Below are 19489 nucleotides of genomic sequence, written 5' to 3'. Positions count from 1 at the left end.
AAAAACATTATTATTACAGTAAGGCAATCCTTGTGCTCTATTTCCTTAGAGGAGAGATTCACAGCATTTCTCTTTGATGCACTTTTTTTTTTTTTTTTTACTGTTTGATTTTTTTTTTGTTTTTTTTTGGTATCATTAATCTACAATTACAGAAAGAACATTATGTTTACTAGGCTCCCCCCTTCACCAAGTTCCCCCCACATACCCCTTCACAGTCACTGTCCATCTGCATAGTAAGATGCTGTAAAATCACTACTCATCTTCTCTGTGTTGTTGATGCACTTTTACCAAGCAAAAATCTTCTTTTTGAATATACACATTAGAGTAACTTCAGAATGAGCAATCTGTTGCTTCTCCCTAATTTAAATGTGTTTGTAAAAAGAGGACATTCCTTTAGCACAGGTGAGTTACCTTCCATCAGCATTTCCTCATGATGAATGATAAGGGAATATGCTTTTTGAAATACATCAGTTTTCTCTTCAGATTGTTCTTTTTTTTTCAGAATGTTCAAAGCACTCTGATTCCCGAGGCTACACCCTTTTCCTCTGACTTTACTCCTGCCTGCAGAATTATAGGACGCTGTCCCCGTTTCGCAGAATGTCTCCTGTCTCCCCTGGGAGCCTACTGCAGTTCCGGATCCCACACATGTCCCCCAACTGCCTCTAGGCGGTCCCGTGCTCTGCCCCTCCCCCCAGCGGCCGAGGCGGTGCTCCCACTGTCAAGCGTCCTTGGCAGACCGTCAGAGTGTGGTCTGGCCCATTATCTTTGGACCAGGCCTCTGGCCTTGACTCTCCTTCCTTGGAAGTTTTCTTCCCCAGGGGACTGTCAACCTCACAGATAAAGTTGGCCCTATGCTTGTCTGAGCTTGCAAGAGTTTAGGCTGGCCTGGGGCCCTTAGTTCTATAAAGATTGAGGCTATCGTGATTAGTCACCAACCACTTTGTGTTAGCATTATTTGCCTCTATAGAAAGATAGGAAGGAAGAGAAAGAAGAAAGGAAGAAATTTTAAAGGATGAAAGAAAATGACTGGAAATGAAAACCCAAAAAGGTACATGTGTCTTGTCTGTAAGAAGTTAATTTTCTACTCAGTTATAATTATTCAGAGCTAAATACATAGCAAATCTCATAATGAGATGACTATATCAGAGAACATACCTAGATTCCAGATTAAAGACTTAGCAAATAGTCGACATCAATCAAGACAGCCAGAAAACTCCTAGTACAGAAGGCGTCCTTATAAAAAAACACCTTCCCTGCCTAGGACCAAATCCAAGTTCAAGGTTTCAGAAAATGAAATAGAAAATTTCTTCTATCCACTAATCTCAAATTCAGTTGTGGCTGGACTTCAGAAACACGCTTAGTTCTAACAGTTTCTGAAAGTCCTTATGCAATATTTTTTTACAACTACTTTCTTGGGGGAGGAAGTTACAAGTTAAGGAAATTGCGTAAGGTATGTGCTCTTTAGTTTATCTAAGTGTTGGGTTCAAAAAAGTATGTGGACTTTGAGAACACTGGCTGTCCTATTATTGTCCCACTGGCATTGGGGAAGGTCTCCCAAATTCTCTGTCTCTTCTTTCCCGGTTCTCCCACTCAGTGTGATGGGCCAATAAGGGTAAAAATATACAAGTAAGAAAGGTTGCCATCTAATCAGAACAGAGAAATATTCCTTACCTGTCCCAAGTGCAACATTTGTATGAATGTTGCCTAAGATCACAGAGTGGCTTTGGGCAGCCACGGTCTTAAATAAATCTATTGAACTGGCAGTCAGCTAATGCTCAGGTGCTCTCTGTGAGGTCAAGTGGAAGCCTCCAGGCAATAGTGGCCAGTTTCTTCTCTTGTGAGTTACACCCTTCTGTGGCCAAGGCTTTGCCCCACTTGACACAGCCCTCTCTTTAGTGGCCCAAGTAATATCAGAGAAATAGATAACTTTCATTGGCTTAAAGCCCTACCTACCTGTGTTGAATGAATATGAGGCCAAGTAAAACCATTGCCATCTGCCCTGCAACATACCCCCTCCAACATACATCTACTGGGGAATACACATGTATACCACCTATAGCTGTACCTATATATCCATATCTAAACACCTCTGTGTATGCCAACCCCCTCCTGCCATAGCTGGAAACCTACTGAAGCTCTTCTCGCCCACCCTGCCAAGGTTGCACACCAAAGATCAACTTCTCCCACTGCTCTGAGTCCTGATGCCCTCAGCCACTCTAGCACCTGGCAGCTTGACATCTGCCTGCATGGCACTGAGTTAGAGTGCTGCTTTGTTCCATGCAGCCTTTCCTCCCCAGGTGCACACAAGCTTCAATATCTTATTGTGCTTTATTTTTTTATTTTAAAATTCTCAGGGAAGGAAAGGAAATACTTTTTCATTTATTTATTTGCCATTGAAAATTTTCTTTTGCAAGCTGTTTGTGTAGGTCATATTTTTCTGTTTATTTTCTTTTATGTGCCCCCTAAAGTAAAAGTCAACCCTTTCCTCAACTAGTTGGGAAATAATCTCTTTAGATGTCAGATGCCCTAAAGTCACAAGAGAGTCTTCCTAATTCCTGCATGGAATAAAGAAATAGATAGATAGATCTAATTATGTCTTTCCCTTGGCTACCTATGGAATTTCCACTTCAGTAACTTTTTCATTAAAATTATGTAACCCTAATAAATCTGGGCTCTGTGTGGCTCAGGTCATACATTCATGGTCAAAGATTCACAGTCCAATAATCATAAATAGTAATTTTATAAGATTTATGATATTTATGTATTAGAAAGACTGTAAAAAGGTCAGTCTTTTTTACCCCCACTGACACATGGCTCAAGCCCCTTCGAGAAGTCACACCAGATCCACCTGACCCCCTGTTCCAACACTTTCCCTCCATCCCATTCCTCACATACACCTGCTCCCTCTTTGGTCTCACTCTCTCCTACATCTTTATCATGTAGCTTAGCTTAGCCTCTCTGCCTGAGTCCTCTCCACCCTTATCTCTTTCTCTTCTGCCTAGTTTCTTCCCACCCATTCTGATTACAGATCATAAAAAACAAGGGCAAGCAAGTTGATTAGGCACATTCACACCTTGATTAATATTGTTACTGGAACTGGAGCATTTGACAAAGCCCACTACAGCCTGCTAGCACCCACAGGCCTCTGATACCACCAGGTTTGTACTTGGAAATAACTTTACATCAGACAGCTATTAACACTTCAAGCCAGTTAACTCCAACCTTGTCAGTCTTCCCTGTTATGCTTGGCCAGCTACTTACATGCAAAAGTGCCATTCATCCTCTTATGGGCTGTATTTTGTCTCCTTTGCCTCATGGGCTCCTAAGGCTGACCTACCTCTGGAGCCTTCTTACTGTGTTCTATTACCCTCTAAACAAACTTCTCCTCCTGAAGTGCTCCCAAGCAGCACCGTGTCTGGCACTCCTGCAGTGCTACTCCATTCAATACAGCCTGCTGGAAGGTGGCATGCTGGGATTTGGGAGACAATCCTCAGGTCACAAAAGCTTACTCCTCTTTTTGCCAACAACTTTTTGAAATGATTTCATCTTCAGTTTAGAAACCTTCAGTTTGTGGCCCTTCTGTTTATGAATATGGATTACATGCAAAAGTTACAAGGGTAAAAAAAGACAGTGCTTAATAAATATTTGTTAAATTAATAGAAATATTATTTGTGTTGGCCAGTTGCAGATATTCTAAAAATGTTAAGAATCAGTTGTGGGCTTCTATGAGACCCATATCTGTAATACCAGGTACAGCTGATGTGCCAAGGCCTGGCCCAGAGAGTGCGGAAGGTGGAGTAGGAGGTTCCTCGGCTGGGTGAAGAGGAAAGACTCTTCCACCTCCAGAATGGGGGAGGTTCTGACCGCAGCCACCTGTTTACCTGTCAGACTAGACCCAACAGAGGGATTAAAACCCCTGAGAAGCCCCTTCAAGTCCCACACGCTTGTACTTGGGACTCCAGGAGGAGTTTGCCTGCCATCTGCTCATCTGTTATTGATAATCCCAGGAAAGCTATCCAAGTTGTTCCTTCTTCCGGAAGAGCTCCTTAACACCCACCACACAGGTAAGCTGCTTGCCTCTCCCCATCTCCTTCTTTCTGTTCCAGGGGTAAAAAGAGTTGGGGGTGGGGGTTGGGGCTTGCTTATGTCTGTGCTTTTAGTTCTTAAAAAACTTTGCAGGGAAGCTAGCTGTTTAAGGGAAGCATCAAAGTTCAACAGGATTTTAAAATTTATACCCAACACAGCCACTCGTATTCCCATTCCCCACTGTATGTCTGCTCTGACCTGTTCTCCCTTATTTCAAACTTGATATCCCTTACTATGCCGGTAGCTGAATTCTGCCCTTCCCCTTAGCCTCTTTATTTGGGCTCTCTGATATGATTCCTCGTTGGTCTTGTGCTTCTGCCCCATGCTATCTCAAACAGGAAATGGGGCTTCCAAGCTCTGCAGTACTTGGAACAGTCCCTCCCTATCCCTTGGCAGTCCAGTGCCCTAGATCCCACTGTGAGCTCCTACTTAACCAGGAGGGTGCAGGAAGAACACCAAGGCATCTAGAGACAGTGTGGGAATGGTCCTAGATTTATATTCTTATTTCCCAACAACTACTACCCTTTTAACCTTATTTTAAAATACCTGCTCCTTTGAGGTTCCTGCTACCTGACCACAACACAATCTAGCACCCTCTCACCTTTAATTCTTTTTTTTAATCAAATGTATATCACAATGATTCAACAGTCACCCTCACCCTCCCCCCAACTCCCACCCACTCCCTTTCCTCTTGGTAACCAATAGTCACTTCTCAGTGTCTGTGAGTCTAATGCTCTTTTGTTCCTTCTGTTTCGCCATGTTTTTATATTCCACAAATAAGTGAAATCATATGGCATTTGTCCTTCTCCGCCTGGCTTATTTCACTGAGCATAATACCCTCTAGTTCCATCCATGTTGTTGCAAATGGCAGGATTTCTTTTCTTTTTATGGCTGAATAATACTCCATTGTGTTTATGTGCCATATCTTCTTTATCCAATCAACTATTGATGGACACTTAAGTTGTTTCCACATCTTGGCTCTTGCAAACAGTGCAGCAATAAACATAGGGGTGCATGTATATTATCAAATCAGGGATTTTATTATCTTCAGGTAAATTCCTATGAGTGGAATTACTGGGTCAAATGGTATTTCTATTTTTAGTTTTTTTGGGAACCTCCACACTCCTTTTCACAATGGTTACACCAATTTGCAGTCCCACCAACAGTGTAGGAGGGTTCTTATTTCTCCGCACCCTAACCAGCATTTGTTATTTCTTATCTTTTGGATAGTGGCCTAGTGTGAGGTGATATCTCTTTTTGGTTTTATATTGCATTTCCTGATGATTAGCAATATGGAGCATCTTTTCATGTGCCTGTTGGCCATTTCTATTTCTTCTTTGGAGAAATGTCTGTTCATATCTCCACCCATTTTCTAATCAGGCTATTTGATTTTTTGGGTGTTGAGGCATATGAGTTCTTTATATATTTTGGATGTTAACCCCTTGTCAGATATGTCATTTATGAATATATTCTCCCATACTGTAGGATGCCTTCTTGTTCTACTGATGGTGTCCTTCGCTGTACAGAAGCATTTTAGTTTGATGTAGTCCCACTTGTTCATTTTTTATTTTGTTTCTCTTACCTGAGGAGATGTGTTCAGGAAAAAGTTGCTCATGTTTATATTCAAGAGGTTTTTGCCTATCTTTTCTTCTAAGAGTTTTATGATTTTATGGCTTACATTCAGGCCTTTGATCAATTTCTAGTTTACTTTTGTGTATAGCATTAGACAATAGTCCAGTTTCATTCTCTTATATGTAGCTGTCCAGTTTTGTCAACACCAGTTGTTGAAGAAGCTGTTTTTTCCCCATTGTATGTTCATGGCTCCTTTATCATCTATTAATTGATCATAGATGTATGGGTTTATATTTGGGCTCTCTATTCTGTTCCATTGATCTATGGGTCTGTTCTTGTGACAGTACCAAATTGTTTTGATTACTGTACCTTTGTAGTAGAGCCATCTTTAAGTCTTGATGACAGGTTATTATTTCACTTTGAGTATAGGCATTAGAACATGACTGAAGGTCTAATAATGGCAACTCTTGCCATTATCTTTAGTGCCTTCAGTATCCATGGGGATGACCCATCGACTACCCCAGCTTTGTAATTCTGTGGCCTCTCTAGCTCTAAACAGCCTTGTCTTGCCAATGGGTTTCAGCCCCGGGCAAGTTCACTATGGATTCAATATGACCAAAGAAATTGACAGCAAAACGTTCTTTGGAGTGAAAGGGTTTATTACCCAGCTTGTTCTCCCGTTGGCAGGTTGAGCACTAGTGTCTCTGCCTCCACCCAGAGAACTGGGTTGAGCTCTCTGTATAGTGCAATAATAGCCTATTGCCTAAAGATGTGGAAGCAGTAGCCTAGCAACAGGCCATTTACATCAACAGGTGGTTTAAGTTCAGTGAGGATCCTGGCTATAGGAACCCCAACTTCCCCACAAGCCTAAAGTCCCACTTGACTCTAGCCACCCATTCTCATAGCCCAGGTGTACCTGAAACCCTCTACATGGGGCCAATTGCAAATCTGAAGCAGTGTGAGGGGACATAAAGAAAAGAGTAACAATCACAATTGGTGAAAGAAGACAAAGATCACAGTCTGAGAAACAGGAAAACCTCAAATCTAGAGGGTTAAGTATAAGGGCAGGAACACAGATAGAAATTAAACTAAGAAACGTTAGGTATGATCATTTCTATAGATCCAGGGTGATGTGCTCTAGGGCTTTGGAACAGATGCATTAACACTCACACAGTTGTGAATGCAACTTCAGGGAGTTTATGGACCCCACATTGAAGATGCTTGTCTTGAAAGAGAAAGACCACATCAGTAGCTTATATACATGATCCTTTGGTTATGGCTCTACTCAGCCTTTCTTCCTTCTGCTCCATCTTTTACAAATGTTATTTTGATTCATTTGAAGTTCCCTGAATGCAACATGCTACATATCAAACTTTTTCTCTCTGCCTTTTCCTCATTATTCTTCCTTTAGCATTTTCTCCGCACCCCATCTGCTGGTGAAGGTCAGTCTTTTTATCTGCACCAAGGCCCTGCCTTCCTCTCCTGGTAAGATTCTTCTGTCCCTTTCCATGCTTGTACAGTACCTATTTCCTGTCTTTCTTGTAGCACTAATCTCTACTGCAGCAACGGTAACTGTGTTCTAATCTGGGGCCCCCACTAGAATGCAAGCTACTTGTAGGTTAGGGATTAAATTTTCTTGTCATTGTGCCCCCATATCATGCTCAGTGTTTGTCATGGGGTAAGTGTTCATTAAATTAAGGCTGAATAAATTCCATCAATTCATACTATCCAAAGTCAATATTTTTTTCTTGCTGAATGGTTGGATTTCAGTTTTTGTTTTCCTGTTTTCTGTGAGTTTCATGTTCTCTATGAGTCCTTACCTATTACCAAGTACAGATTCTGCAGTTGCAACTACAATGTTTCTAACGTCTGGAATGTCAAACATCTGAGTTTAGAAACTGAAACCTGGAGGAGCTTAGAGTCCTGTATTTACCTGATTCTCCACTTAGCTTTAACCCTTATGGCTATTCTCAAAATTTTAGCATGAAAGCTATTCTCTTTGATAAAGACAGGCTTAAATGTAATTAAATCCTTCTGCTTTCCTTTTGTCCTGTCTGATCCAGCAGGTGTTCTTCCTCTTAGTTCTTGCTCCAATTATTACTTCATGAGACAGTTTTTAAAATTTGAACATAGTATTTTTATGAGTCTCCCCTTATTCAGAACTTGAAACTTTCCAATAAAACTCTTACTCTTTTGAATATTGGGTACTTCTTTGCATCTTTTCTATCTGTACTTCAGAGGGCCAGGAGACTCCAAGAATATTCCTTGAAGCATCTGCTGTTATGTAATCATGTCAAAATGTCTCTAAATGTTTTTGAGATAGACTTTTCTCAAATTTAGTGTTTTTGTGTGAATAGGCCCATGGTTTCCATTTAGGCTATTATGAATGCTAAAAAAAAAGAGATACTTTCTGATCTCAAATCAACAATCTAACTTTACAATTTAAGGAACTAGAAAAAGAAGAATAAACTAGACCCAAAGCTAGCAGAGGGAAGGAAATAATAAAGATTGGAGCAGGGATAAGTGAAATAGAGTATAGAAAAATAGAAAAACCAATGAAACCAAAAGTTGGTTTTTTCAAAGGATCAACAAAATTGACAAACTTCTAGCTAGACAGACTAAGAAAAACACTCTATTATAAATCAGAGGTGAAAGTAGGGACATTAGTTTTGATTATACAGAAATAAAAAGAATTATAAGAGAGTACTGTGAACAATTATAACCAAAAAATTGGAGAACCTAAATGAAATGGACAAATTCCTAGAAACACAAAAACTACCAAGACCAAATCACAAAGAAATAGAAAATCTGAATACACTTATAACTAAGGAGTAAGGAGACTGACTCAGTAATCAAAAATCTTCCAACAAGGAAAAGTCTTAGACATGATGGCTACATTGGAAATTCCACAAAACTTTGAAAGAGAAACTGCCGGGAGCCATGCTACTAAAGCTGTGTAGTGAAGCTCAGGCTGGAAGAAGATCCCCACAAAGCAGGGGACTTCGCAGCTGGCTCCCCCTATTACCCACCTTGATTTTGTTATTCTCCATTATACTATTGGCTTTGTTTTTGCTTGCATTGTTGCCAAAGACTAAGCTACGTTTTGCTAAGCAGCACGGAAAGGAGGAGAACATAAACTTCCCAGAAGCTTTTCAGGACAGTGCTCCTGAAGAATAGAACGCGCAGAGGCCAGATAACAATCTCGGCATGGAATACCAAAACCTGCAGTCAGTTAGTCAAACACTGACTACCCCATCTCCACCTAAGTGGGAATGTCCCCCTTTTTTGTAATGCTAGCGAAATTAGTGATGAAGAGTTTTATAGGAAAATTAGAGAAATAGAGTTATACGGGAATATTGAATAGAATAACCCTGTCTGACAATCAATCTTCTCATGTTTTCTTCCTTCTGCTACTTCTACAACTTTTCTCCTTCCTTCCTTATTACAGCCATTTACTAAAATTCGTGTCTTATATGTGAAATTGCCAAATATCATAATTTTCCAAGAAGTAAAGATACCTCAAGACAAGTGCTGGGCCTGGAAGCCACAGGGCATAAATCTGCAAAGAAGTGAAAAACTAACATTTTCAAAGAACATTACTTCTCTCTCACTTGCCAGCTTTACATGTCCCTGTATGGCCCTGGAAGATGGCTGGTTAGCCAGAGACGGGTAAGATTCCTCAAGGGAGGAACAACCTAAGACAGGCACAGTCGCAGGGGGGCCATCAGGTGAGAAAATGGGGCCAACAGAGGTGAGGCTTAGAACCTCACCCCCCCCCCCCCCAGTTTTGAGGGAAATCGTCTATCTACATCCATGGATGTTTTGTTGACCTTGTCTGGCTTAGATTAATACCTAGTCTTTAGGCACAAACCTGATCATCTATACCTGCCTTCTTACAGTTCTAAATCATGCTTTCTATCTATATCTTGCATCTACCTACTACATCAACATTTTATTAGAAACATAAAGGAGAAAATGTGAGATTCATATATAAAGTATAAAAATCAAATGAATAATCATATATCATATTTGACTTGATTGTTTATAGTTTAAGGTTTGTAGTTAAAACAGAAACAGTTTCTATGATATGAATGCCCTTGTATTGTTCACCATGTAAGAACTTGTTTAGTCCCTGCAGTAGTGGAGTCACGGAGACCTGTGTAGCATATGTCAGGGAGATTTTGGTATCCACACAGAAGAAAGAGAAATGTAGATAAGAAGGGGAAATTTAGTTTGCTGCCTACTGTGCCCTATAAAGGGGTATAAGGTGAAGATATGAGTTTATGATTTTAGATTGATTATAAATTTATTAAAGCCTCTAAGAATATTTTTGTGGGAAAGAATCCTAGCTAACTGTGGCACTAGGTGACCTGTATTTCACCCTGAGCTGATAGACTCCATAGTCATTGCTACATACTGCACGCCCCTGCGGTCACATGCACTACTTAGAAACTGCATTGCATAGAAACATAAAACATAAAAGAGTACATGTTGCTAGGAAAAGTTTCGGTCAAGGAACAGAGAATGATCACCTGTCTAACACTTGACCAACCATGAATAGATTAGAAAGAAGAAGAAAGAAAAAAGCTTGCCTATACTTATTAATCAACTGCCTATACTAATTAATCAACAGAACAATAAAAAATAATCATATCCTTGTGCAAAATGGTATAAATAAAGCTGTCATCGGCACTTTGTCAAGAGACCACCTCCAACTGACTCCGTGTCCTGTCTCTCCATATGCCGACTCCATCCTGCACCTTTCGGCATCCCACTCCTAGGGTGGAGCTGGACTCCCGCAAGAAATGAATACCAATCTTCTCAAACTTCCCCCAAAAATGAAGAGGGAATACTTCCTTATTCTATGAGGCCAGCATAACTCTGATACCAAAGCCAGACAGGACACTTGCAAGAAAACTATAGACTAATATCCTTTATGAATATTGATATAAAAACCCTTAACAAAATACTGGCAAACAGAATTCAGCAATATATTTAAAGAATTATGACCAAGTGGGGGCCCAAGTGAGACTAAGATGGCCAATAAGTGCGTGAAAAGATTTGTAGCATTAGTACTCATTAGGGAAATGACATCAAAACTGCAATGTGATAGTACCTCACAAAAGTTAGGATGGCTACTATAAAAAAGTGAAAGTAACAAGTGTTGGTGAAGATGTGGAGAAATTAGAATCTTTGTGCACTATTGGTGGGAATATAAAATGGAGTAGATGCTTTGGAAAACAGTATTGTAGTTCCTCACAAAAATAAAAATAGAATTACCATATGATCCGGCAATTCCTCTTCTGAGTATACAACCAAAAGAATTGAAAGAAGGGCCTCAAAGAGATATCTTTACACCCATGTTCATAACAGCATTATTCACAATAGCTAAAACATGGAAGTAACCCAAGTGTCTATCCAGTGATTAATGGATAAGCAAAATGTAGTATATATATATATATATATATATATATATATATATATATACACACACACACACACACAATGAGTATTATTCTGTCTTAAAAAGGAAGGAAATTCTGCAGCATACTACAATGTAGATAATATTTAGGACATTATGCTAAATGAAATAGCCAGTACAAAAAGAAAAATACTATAATTCCACTTTTATTAGGCACTTGAAATTATTTGAAATTCAAAAGTCAGAAAGTGTAATGGTCTTTGCCAGGAGCTCAGAGGAAGAGGAGTTATTATTTACTAGTAGGTATAGAGTTTCAGTTTTACATGATGAAAAGAATTATGGGGATGGATGGTGGTGATGGTGGCACAACAATGTGAATATCTTTCTATTCTCTATTATTTATTTATTTGTCTTTATTAAGGTATCATTGATATACAATCTTATGAAGGTTTCACATGAGCAACACTGTGGTCACTACATTCACCCATATTATAGAGTCTACCCCCACACTCCACCACAGTCACCATCCATCAGCACAGCAAGATGCCACAGGGTCACCACCTGTCCTCTCTGTGCTACACTGTCCTCCTCGTGACCCCACACACACCATGTGTACCAATCACAACGTCCCTCAATCCCCTTCTCCCTTCCTCCCCACCCACCTTCCCCAGCCCCTCCCCCTTGGCAACCATCAGTCCTGTCTTGGAGTCTGTGAGTCTGCTGCTGTTTTGTTCCTTCAGTTTTGCTTTGCTGTTATACTCCACAAATGAGTGAAATCACTTGGTACTTGTCTTTCTCTGCCTGGCTTATTTCACTGAGGATAATACCCTCTAGCTCCATCCATGTTGTTGCAAATGGTAGGACTTGTTTTCTTCATATTGCTGAATAATATTCCATTCTGTATATGTACCACATCTTCTTTATCCATTTCTCTTAATTTTTTAAAACAGATTTTAATTCACTCATTGTTGTCTTTAATATTTATATGCAAAATATTGGTGATGCAAATGTAATTTGTATAAAAATACAAATTTATATTGTTTACTATCCATATACTGTAATTGGTGTGCACCTAGCTGAACTACATGAAAATAAAGCCCAAAAGAAAATAATTCTTCTTCTTTTATTAAATAAATTTGCAGAAAATAAATTTGCAAAATTCCTCATTTGCAACTATTGAACCTAAATTGTGCTCCAACATTCATTGCAAAAGTCAATCTTTCTTAAGGGCTTGCCTAACAGATTTTTAAAGTTATGGATTTATAAACAAAGTTATGAAAAAAGATTTCTTGATTTGTATATATTATGTATTAATCAATCTACTTTCATAAGTTTCAAGCCTAGAGAAATTAGTTTATAGTGACCAGCCAAAAGAACAGAATTAATGTAAAATACATTCTGGTTAGAATTTATTTCTGCTAATTACCTGTAGAGCAGAATTTCTGAGAAAAAATATTTAACTGAACAACTCAAGGGAAATAACTGGTCTTAGAATTCCCTGAAGAGCAAGAAGACAACATTAAATTTTTATTTAGCTTTATCTTTAAAAATAACAAGGAAATTGTTCTAATAAAACATTTTGGTAGATGCGGGCATCCTCCCTCACATTTTTCTTGAAGACAAAATAAATAATGTGAGGAAAACAATATTGACACCAAACATTGGCAAATAATCATGGAAGATGCATAAATCTCACTATGGAACAATTTCAGAAGCAAACATAAGAACAAATTACACAGTGTGGGAGATTTGCTGTACAGTTGGAGGACAGAATGAATGTTTCTATAATGTCTGAGCTTCTGTTGGATTTTGATTTAATTAAATGCCGGAAGCAATTTTTGTGTTTCACTTAAGCAGTGGCATTCAGCAGAGGTCTCAGTGCCCCATTGGAACATTTCAGGAATGGTGGCTGGTGCATTTTTGATCAGTGCTCCAAGATTGGAGGGCACTTATTGGCATTTAATGGGTGGAAGCCAAGGATGCTAGACAACTGTTAGATGTGGAATGATCTTGTACAATGGAGAATCGCCCCTTGTCCCACACAACTTACAAAGGTCTTACTGGACATTCATGTAAGTGAAAAATCTGCTTATTATCTGAGCCTAGAAGTTAACTCTTTTATATACAAGTTCAAAATACTGTTTGCACACTTCTCATATACACTGCATATTTAGAGCATGTACCGAGTGTACAAACTGAGGGAAAACAGTACTTTATTTGGAACTTTGCTGAGAGCTGTTCACTGACAACTCTTGTTCATTCAACATAATGAACTGATTGCATGTAATTCGCTTGGCAGCAAAACCTGATCTGAATTGATGTGAGGTTATTTGGAAAGTCATGTTGCTCATGGCAACACCTTTATCAGTCAACAGTAACTGTTAAATTCAAATGTCAACTTAAAAGAAATGGTGCTGACCCTCCCTAATCAAAGAGCCCAGCTTTGAGGGAACCAGCAGCATGAACTCACGAGCTTGCTAGAGAATGCCCCATCCCAGACTGTGAGATCAGAATCCACATTTTAACAAGAGCCACAGGTGACTTGTATACACATCAGTTATTTGAGAAGCAATGGTATAGACAATAATAAGATGGAAATTTGTCTTAAATAAAAATGTATTCATTATAGGTAGTACCAACATCTGATCCCTTGATTTTCTAGTGTAGGTGGAAATGTTTTCTAATGTGGTTTATTTCAGAATCTTCCATGTAGAGAAATATTCTATTTTATTATAATTTAGTTTCTCTTATTTCTCCTTTAAAAAAATATGTGTATTTTTTAAAGATTATGAATTAGTTGTATTTTCAAGATAATAAAGGAGATGTTACAACAAGAAAAGGTTGTGCTGCCCTGATAGGACTGAGAGCTACCGAATAAAAGAAGAATGTATCAAAGGAGAAAACTATAATCCTAGCATATATGAATTCCATAAAAAAACAATACTTTGTGGGAAAACTGTGTCAATGTGACCCCTGATGGAAGAGCTGTGTTGGCTGGAATAAAATTTGGATTCTGAGATGAAGATACAGAGATCACTTCAAAAGTGAGTTTACACACTGCATCACTCAGAGGCAAGAAGCTCTTGTAATAAAGAAGGTGAGGCTAAAAGTAGGCAGATTGCTGGAAGATGTCATTGATACACATAATATAGTATAAAAGCCAGACCTTTAAAAGACAGTAAACTATTCATTGTTCTCAGTAGAAATGATGAGTGATGTTGAAAATACTTTGTGCCACAGACAAGGTCTTTGGCTTTATCATGGCTGAGTTCGTTTCAGAATTGCCATATTTGAAAAAATCACACGTTCTTATTTTGTAAAAACACCAGTGTTCCACATTCTGTTTTTTTTGTGTGTGTGATAACAAGTGCCTATCAATTCTGTGATAAAGAAGAATTTTAAAATAATTAACACGGTCTCTTCAAAATAAAAGTGTCACTTTAGTAACACTTTAGGAGAGTTTCTGCTTTTGAAGGAAATGTGGGCAATAGTGAGAGCATAATGACAGCTGACTTTGGAAAGTGTTTCTTTCTTAGCTGATTGACTTCAGAAAACTTGTCACCTATAAAAATTCTCATTATCTGTCCAATTTTAAAAGCTTAGGAATAGACATTCTAATTCATTTTTTAAATCTCCCTCAAAATTACTGTCAAATGGGTTTTGGATCTACCTGTTCAACACATTTGTTAAAAATACATAAATGCAACACTTCTGATTAGTTGGCAAAAATATATATATTGTTCCTAACATAGTGAATGAATTGGTGGGAGTAGGAAAAGGCTTTTAAAGTCTTCTTTGTGTACAGAGTTGATTCACTTCTCTTTTATTCCAGGTCCATGATGTCCTGTCCACATTCTAATATCCAAAACACTCTGAAAACCAAAAGTTTTGTCTAACTTACTTGGCAGCAACACTTGACTTGAATTGATTCAAGGCTATTTACAGTCTTTATTTTTCCATGCAGTATGCCTATTCACATCTTTTGCTGCAGAAATATGAGGGTGTTTACTTATGGGATGCTGTCCCAGGTCTCACTGGGAGTGTTATATAACACATACTATATGAATCTTTCGAAATTCATAAGCTTCTGAATGTCTTAACTTCATAAGGTCCTGAGGGTTTTGGAGCATGTGGACCATGCAGATTCCAGTAATGAATATGAGATGAGTAAAGAATCATAAAGTATTCTTGATGAGATGCAGGGGTCTTTTTGTCTTTCAATATTAAAGGTCTATAATTCTGCAATTTGTTGGCTGACTTTCTGTTCTTATCAGGATAGTAGAATTACACCTTTGGGCACAGGGTCTGTAATTCAAAGTTAGCATGTCAGTCAAATAGATGGTCCCAGTAAATAAATAACATGTGTGTGTGTACACACACACATACATATTTTTCCTGTTTTCCACTTTGTCTTTAAAGTGGAAAGTCCTAATTCCTGGGAACAGTCTCAGCTCAAGTGAAGATAAAAGCTAAGAGGTTTCTGAGACATGCTTTTGCCAAATTTGGGGTGTAAGGGGAAGGATGTCTTGACTGACCTTAAACACTAGCCTAAGGCATGAGTTTGAAAGTGCGCCTTAAATATGACAGGTTGTGCAAGTGTGAAAATATGTACCAGCAACAATTTAGTGTGAGTGCCCACAGGATTGCATTTTCACTGGGACATGAAAAATGATGTAGGGAAATTAAAATGTTTTCCAAACCCCTTAGCTGTTAGCAAATGTTTGCCAAGAAAACACTTCCTTATTCTCTGGAGGTTCTAGAAGATTGGAAGGCACATGGGCAGGGATCCAAGCGGCTCTCACCCTGGGAAGTTTTGCCTTTCTATCATTAAAGAAACCTGTTATAACAGGTCCTATTTCTATTGTAAATAAAAACATTTGCTGATATAACAAACATAACTTTCTAAATGTAAACTCAACTAAGAAAGTATAAAACCAAACAAATGTTTGTAGAAACATTTTACTTGGAAAATGCAAAGAACTCTACTGTGTAATGAAGTCTGAAGGTAGATACTTTTGAACCTAAAGGTGTAGTATCTGATTTCCACCAGCACTGCAGTTGTGAACTAAAACAAGGAATTGGTTCTATGTTTAGTTAGGTGAAGGCTGATCAAAAATTTAATCAAAACTTTAATTTTGAAATGGGAACATGTACAGTGCAGGAACCGGTCTAAGGGTGGTAGAATTGAGTTCTACAGGGCAAAACTGCAAGAGCTCAAACTTACATTTCATAAACAAATAGACAAATTTGCCTAGCTAATGATAAAAAATGCAACAGTAATGCAACCAGTAGGCCCCACTGAAGCCTTCACTAATTCATCTTCCCATGAACTTTATTTATATCATGAGGGAATAACTAATATTCTTGCCAAATAAGGCTCATCCTGAGTATTTGGTTTTCCTGAGTACTGGTTTTTCTTGTATCTGCACCATGGTGCAGACCTGGCCCCCTCCAGCACAGCCGGGCTGTCACGCCAGGCTGTCCTGATTGTCTTCATGCTTCCCCCTCGCCCCATGCAGTCTGCTCGCCAAGAGCTGTGTGGTCCTTCTGAACCAAAGTCAGACTGTGGCCCAAAGCTTTCCATATCAGTTAACATTCAATTCAAGCTCCCTCCTTTTAGGAACTTGCTCACTCCTACTCCTCTAACTCCATTTTCTAGTACTTTTCTCCTTGCTCACGCCACTCTATTCAACGTGGCCTCCTTGCTCTCCTTTGAAGACTTCATACACATTTCTACTTTGGCCTTGGTGCTTCCTGTTCTCTCTGCCTGGATACTCTTTCCCCAGGCAGCTTGCTCCTTTTCTTCCGCTCTAGTGTTACCTTATCAGAGCAGCTTTCATTCCCAATCTCCTCCAAACCCACTCTGGAAGCCTTAGTCTTTTCCTTTAATCTGGTTTCTGTTTCTTCATAGTATCCATCGTATCCCACATATTGCAGGTCTGTCCTGCAGAAAAGCAGGGGCTTCATCTGTTTTGTTTTGTGCATGCTGTTTCCTTAGCTACTAAAACAGTACCTGTAGCATAGTGGGCTTTCATTCACATGAATAAATGCTTATACTTGATGTTAACTCTGAAAGTTCAAAAATACATAATATGTTTGGATAAAATACTTTAGCTTTGAAAAAATGTAGTTTTTTCTTTATTATGGATCCCTAGAACCATTACTTTCTTGAAATCATTTTTTACTGTGCAAGTTATAGATTCTTTTTTGGAAACTGACTATAGATACTTTTATAGTTACTTTAACAATTGTGGCAACCAATTCACACGTAACTGTATTATTCTAAACAAATATTCACTCTTTTAAGTGATTTTGCATGTGTTTTATTTAATAACCATACTACTCTACATGTATGTGCAAATCCATGAAAATGAATACAATTTTTTAAAGATATGTAAACATTTAAAATGTAGATTTTTTTTTTTGAGAGGGCATCTCTCATATTTATTGATCAAATGGTTGTTAACCACAATAAAATTCTGTATAGAGGACTCAATGCACAATCATTAATCAACTCCAAGCCTAATTCTCAACAGTCTCCAATCTTCTGAAGCATAACGAACAAGTTCTTACATGGTGAACAAGTTCTTATATAGTGAATAAGTTCTTACGTGGTGAACAGTGCAAGGGCAGTCATATCACAGAAACTTTCAGGTTTGATCACACATCATGAACTATAAACAATCAAGTCATATATGATTATTCGTTTGATTTTTATACTTGATTTATATGTGAATCCCACATTTCTCTCTTATTATTATTATTATAAAATGTAGATATTTTAAACAAGGCATTAGACTTATTTAATGATTTGGGGAACCTGAATCCCTTTGGGCGTACTGGACATGAAAATGCTTCAAAGGGACTGGCTTAGGGGAATTGAGAAGGTTCACTTCTGGTGTCCCATTTGGGGCTGTAGGTGTCAGAGCAGCCCCTTTTTAAAGAATCACCTGGTAGGTAACCCACAAGCCAGCCGTTGCTGGGAGAAATTATGAAACATATGAATGGTCCACAGGAAGCTAAAATGAAGACATTGAGACACAATGCTTCTGTACATCTTGGCAATATCCACTCTGTTCCTCATTCTCTCTTGAGACTTTTGGTTTTATCCACTGTTATGTTTGCTTTTTGCTTTGTTTTGTTTTGTTTTTAGCCTTGATAATACACACTCCTCATCTGTCATTCTGCCACTCCTATGATGGCTAAAGTGACTTATATCAGCAGGTGACCCTGTCAGCAGAGTCAAATATCTTTCTCTGTATTCTGTTTCCAGAGTAGCTGTGTGCTGTGGTTAATCAACACTGATAATTAAATGCTTATGAACGAATGAATGAAGTGGATGGTTGCTGAATCAGGGGACTCTCGGGTGGACAGAATGACACCGAAGTCCCTCAGTGTTGGTGAGGGTTAATGGGCGCAAGCAAAGGAAAAGGGCACCAGGAGCGCATAGGCTCAGGGCAAGACTGGGAACACAAGATACCAAGGACATGCCAGAAGGTTACAAACAAATTAAGCATGACATGGGAACTGCCCCTGACTGGGAACCCTGAGCAGGGCAAAGCTGCGGCTGGGGCTGCTACAGTTTGTGCACAGTGAACCCAGCCCAAACATCACCATCTCCTCCTTGGGATTCGGTCTGCCTGGCCCCTGTGGCAAATGGAGTGGTGCTCGGAACAGAGAGGATTTGCTGTTTGCCTTGGAAACTACTGCCCTAAATTGCCCTCTTGCTGAGAATATATGCATTTGGGGAGAAGTAATTTTCTGTAAGGAAATGGAACCATCAGAAAAGATTATAGATGCTGGGCATCCCAAAATGACCTAGCTGATCTGGGCGGCAGCGTGCATCTGAGAAATACCATAAGGGGCGATCTAGGGAAACACATTGGCATGCAAATTTTGTACACTAGTTTATTAGATATGTATATTATTATTTATTGTATTTATAGAGTTTTTTCTAAATAATATGTATATATATGTATATAGTGTTTATATTAAAAGCATTAAAGCAAATCAATAAGAAGAGCAATAATACCAGAAAAAAACAGGCAATGGACATGAATGGATCATTCTCAGTAAATAGTACAATAACCAATAATCATGAAAAAAGTGTTCATCATTATTGATTATTGAAGAAATGCCAATTAAAACAAGATATGATTTTGATTCACCACATTTTCAAATTATAAGCAAGATAATACTTAATATTGGAAGGTATTTTTAAAGCATCTCACAGAGCTTCTAAAATGTTTATGAATATTGATCCAGTAGTTCCACTTTTAGGACTCTATACTAAGAATTTAGAAATCTCATAGAAGATTGGTGTCTCCAGTGTTCATTCCAGCATGATTTATAAGCTGTCAAAATGTCTGGAAACATCCTAAAAGCCATCAATAGATGAATAGATAAATA

This window comes from Manis pentadactyla, chromosome 1 (genome assembly GCF_030020395.1).
Source record: "Manis pentadactyla isolate mManPen7 chromosome 1, mManPen7.hap1, whole genome shotgun sequence".
In the NCBI taxonomy this organism is placed as follows: Eukaryota; Metazoa; Chordata; class Mammalia; order Pholidota; family Manidae; genus Manis; species Manis pentadactyla.
The sequence above is the reverse complement of the archived record's forward strand: the minus strand, read 5'-3'. Positions refer to the sequence as shown.